Source organism: Apostichopus japonicus, chromosome 8 (assembly GCF_037975245.1).
Source record: "Apostichopus japonicus isolate 1M-3 chromosome 8, ASM3797524v1, whole genome shotgun sequence".
NCBI classification, from domain to species: domain Eukaryota; kingdom Metazoa; phylum Echinodermata; class Holothuroidea; order Aspidochirotida; family Stichopodidae; genus Apostichopus; species Apostichopus japonicus.
The window spans coordinates 34896157-34900749 of NC_092568.1; the positions used below are offsets into that span (position 1 = coordinate 34896157).

Sequence of the window (4593 nt, forward strand, 5' to 3'; positions counted from 1 at the left end):
TATTTTTTTTTGTATAATAGTTGGGTCAGGGTTATAAGAATGGTGGAAGAGGATTCTGGTCTAAGGGTCAGTGAGGGTTGTGTTCAGGCATAACAAGTTGTGCCCCCCCCCCTCCATTTTTGCCAAAATGGTAATAAAACACATTCTCAACTTTGAAATATGAATTTTTACACATTATAACTTAAGGGTTTTAATTATAAAAATGTAACACTTTTAATATACTCAGATATAATGCTTTGTAATAAATCAAATATTTTTAGATTTTCCCCCTATGTTATGAATGCATTTCGTCCGTGCATGTATGCGTAAATATACACATATAATGAAAAGTTCCTCTCCATAATTGTTACACTCCCCATCCAAACTGTTTTACACATGTGACCCCCTCCCCCTCTACTTTAAATGTAGCTAAATCCCTAGTTACAGTGAGATGTGCCAATGCCCTAAGACCAGTGAGCTATTTCTTTTGTATAAATCAATATATAAGTTGGCACACTAAGACGTCATGGCATATCGTAGATGTGAAATAAAGTTATAGTCGGTAGATATCCGTTACCTTAGTACTCTTTCTACAGTCTTCTCCAAAACTAGGTACTTTCTCCATGTTACGGAAACGACATGTTTATAATTCGTATTCCTGCAAAAAGTGTTTCCAAGGGAGTTAACGTATAAAAGAAAAGATCGACAAGGTTTCCAATGGTATTTTGAATAATAATATTTCTATATTCTACAAATAATATGAATAATAAAGGTGAATGGTACAAATAAGTGAATAACGAAGACAGTTAACTTAAGCCCCAGATAGAAAGAAATAATGTATCTATTAAGACTGGGTCGATACACTCAATGGCGTAGTAGAGCTGGGCCTTTGCGATGATTCAAGATACAGGTTCTTCATCAAAAGGCGCGGCGCGGAATTAATAAGTGATTAAAAGTTCATCCAAGGACAGTTGTACTAGTTATACAGGATCCACTTCAATTCACTGCATGGAAGTCAGATATGGTATGGAAAAGGGAAAGTCCATTCCGTAGTAGAGGTGAAGATAATTAGATAAAATAAAAGTCACTAAAGACTTGAATATCCTTCAGTCAAAACTTGAACAGGTTCACAGAATGTATTAACAATATAAAACAGGTAACGAAATGTTACGGCAAAACAATAAAGAACCGTGATATTGGAACAGGGTCAGGGGTAATGGTTCCCCAACAACAGTATATAAACCTGTGACTGGTTTCAGCACGCGGTATTTGCGTCATCGTCATCAGTAAATGTAGTTGTGAATATGCAAGAGGTAAAGCATGCCCATAACACCCTCCTCCCCCCTCCCCTCCCCTCTCAGAAAAAAAGTGTGATTTGAAGAAAATGTGGATATTTATCATAAGGTGTCTGGTAGGTAGGGTAATCTACGTAAACTACTAATAGCTAAAATGAATATATGAATAAGATCATGTTTTCTGGTTCCTTTAAACTCTGGGGAACAAAATAATGACAACATGACTTCAAAAAAGTTAACCCTCTTCACAAACTTCAAACTTGATTAAAATTTCAGACTACGATATCAAGATTTAACACCATCACAGTTCATCCTCCAAATCATCTTCCCCTGCATCAACAATCTCAACATGTTCTTGGAAGTTGCTGCAATTTCTATATTTACATAGGTCTGTACACGGTAGTTGTGCATTCATACAGGAACATCTTCCTTTAAGACATTTGCCGACTCTACAGCTACTGCTGACACACTGAAGCAAAACATCTGGGTCAGGTGGCTTTGTCATCCAAGTGATGATAAGGTCATCATTTTCAAGTTTCCATCCATGTCCCTCTGGTGAGAGTGCACCAATCCTTTGCTGTAATGCCCTACTGTGAATAGCAGCCTGGTTTGTGCAGCGCTTAACATGCTGGATCAGAGCATCTTTTGTTGGTGGTAAACTCTGCTCTGAGGATGGAGAGGAACAGAAAACCTTGTACCATGAAATTGGATATTTTTTAGTCTCACATTTTATGATGGGGTACCAATATAATTACAATTCAGCTAGAAGTATGTTGCAAATTACTTTAAGAATTTCAATGGAAAGATAAACCTGATATTGCACTCAAAGTGTTTAGAATTTTTTTAATTTTCCTTGGGGGAGGACCCCCATATTCCAAAAGTCCTAGATCCAACCCTGAACACTCAATGAACCACACATTGAAGACAGTACTTTACCTTTCAATATCTGTATGTCTTCCTTGTCAAGAATTGTATCTAGTTTCTTCAACATAGAGAGTGGTACCTCACTTCAATGGCAACAGTCTTTCCTCTAATATGCATAAAATCTGGGCTCATCTTTTTTCCGCTCTGCTGCTTTTCGAAGCAATACTTTAATAAAATGAAATAAAAAATGCAAATTGTTTGCATGTTCTGTTGATCAAAATGTAAGTTTGAACAAGTAAGAACTAAGACATTATATAGTCAGTATTGCGAAGTTCGCCATACTGCGAAAATCGGCCACCCTTAAGAAACACACGATTTCACCATGACAACCTATAGCAACAGCCAATTTCACGAAAAATTACGAAGCTACAGTTATTTTCTCTCCAAAATGACCCGTGTGCAAGAAATTACTTACATATTTGTCAATAAAATGACGAAAGATCTATGAAGTCTGTTATAATTACTGAAAAAGCAACAGCGCCACCAATTTTTACCAGCGCCACACTGTAGGTTGCGTGGCCGAAATTCGCAATACTCTAGCAAGAAATACCAGTTCCACAATCACGAAGAATTTTCTTGGAAAACAACGTGAAAACAGTTTGCAGGAAAGAAAGTTTGGCCGTGTATCGTACTAAAACACAATTCTCCCACCATATGAAGTTTATTTTCTGGTGATTTATACCAGAAGATTTAGTTTTGGGGTGTTTTAAGTCTTAAGTGGGCGAACTTCAAAGTCACCATCCTACCATGTGATCTGCTCATCTTCTATGGACAAACAAAGACACATTCAAATTTTGCAAACCAGTGTCATGCAAAAAAGAATTAAAACAGGCTTTTTTTGACAGTACAGTACATTATCTCTTAATGTTATGGTTTAAATTATACAATGGTAGATTATATCTGTTACTAATAATAAAGGAGTCAGATACTTGTTCATGTTGGTAAAGCTAGACAGGCTGACCATAAGACCTTGCAAACCTAACCTTATTGCACCTTTGTTACACTTATTTTTTTAACTAATATAATATCTCTATCATTCAAATAAAGGGCCACAGTAAGAAAACTATGAAGCCTGTATTTAACACTTAGGCTAGTGCCCCAGATGGAGAATTTGAAACAAATTTCCATTCCTACCACCTTATAACAAAACAAATCAGATGACCATGCCACTAATTATATTATGTTCAGGTCCAACACTGTGCCCTTTGACTTGGATTCTATCCCTCAAGAGCTACTGATCTTGCAACTTCTCTTAACACTTCAACTATGCCACAGAAGTACAAGTAGAGTCGTGTAGTATGCTTAGGCTTACCGCCATCGAAAGTCTCTGCCTGCTGCAGCTTGTCCTGCACCCGTTTGCAACACCGAGTAATGCATTGTTTCTTTTCCCACATATAATACATTGTACAGACAATACACCAGAGCTTCTGCTTGGTTTCCTCGATCTTTTCCGTCAATTCTTCGTTTCAATTCATATGGGGTCTCCTCTGGTACTGTCCGTTTTCTTGCAGCAATGTGCTTGCTATCAATGAACCGCCTGTAACACTTATCGTGGAACCCCATCATACTATGCTGTTGAACACACGCTTGATCGTAGTAGGCCATGGAGTAATTAGTATTACGGCGATATAACTGTCTCCGCCGCTGAGATTAAGCCAATCTTTAGCGCAGGAAGTAACTTTAGTCCATCGTTTATTCGTCAGTGCCTTCACTGCTTCAAATTTCACAGAATCAATGTGCACTGAGCACTGTAGATTTTCGTGTGTCGGAGGACTAGCGTCCGTGGGAGCCGCCATGTTTGTTGTTTTCTACAAAGATTGCACACAGAACTCATGGCTCATTGGACAATTCATATCACATGATACAGATATCTCACTGGCGCACAACTTTTGAACGTAAAACGGCAGGCTTCTTAGCATACGCAATAAAAAATATAGTTCGATCTTTCGAGCGACATTGCAAAAAAACTGCAGGAAAGCACATGGAGAACTTTTGGATCATTAATCTTCATTAATTTATGTATTTTATGCTGTAGAGATATTTTAGACCCGCAGTTGCTGGAACGAAACAAGCGAATTTCGCCCTTCAGCTGATGGCCTATATTCGTGGCAACAATTCTATGAATAAATTTGAACTGGAAAAATTGGATTTTAGCTTCAGAGACAGTGTATTACGGCAAATGAAAGAAACGATGCCAGTCTTTGTAGGTTAAGTTGGTGAAGGTCACGTTCCACTTTTCATCTTGGTATTTCCACTTGTGTGTTATAAATAACGTAAGTCATGATCGCGAAATTCAACTGTTTTCTCGAAAATTCGACTTGCTTTTCGAATTTTGTCTTGAATTTTGTGTTTATTCATAACTTGTTGATATAATATTTCGAGGAACAAGTCGGAA

General features: G+C 37.6%; 1 long non-coding RNA gene across 1 annotated transcript; it reads right to left on the reverse strand.

Moving 5' to 3' along the window:
• Positions 1-227: 227 nt before the first annotated feature.
• On the reverse strand, positions 228-4295 carry LOC139971748 (uncharacterized). Its single transcript, XR_011794476.1, has 3 exons — positions 3511-4295; positions 2211-2363; positions 228-1940 (listed from the first exon to the last, which is right to left on the reverse strand). It is a non-coding gene; the product is annotated as an uncharacterized lncRNA (long non-coding RNA).
• Positions 4296-4593: the final 298 nt, after the last annotated feature.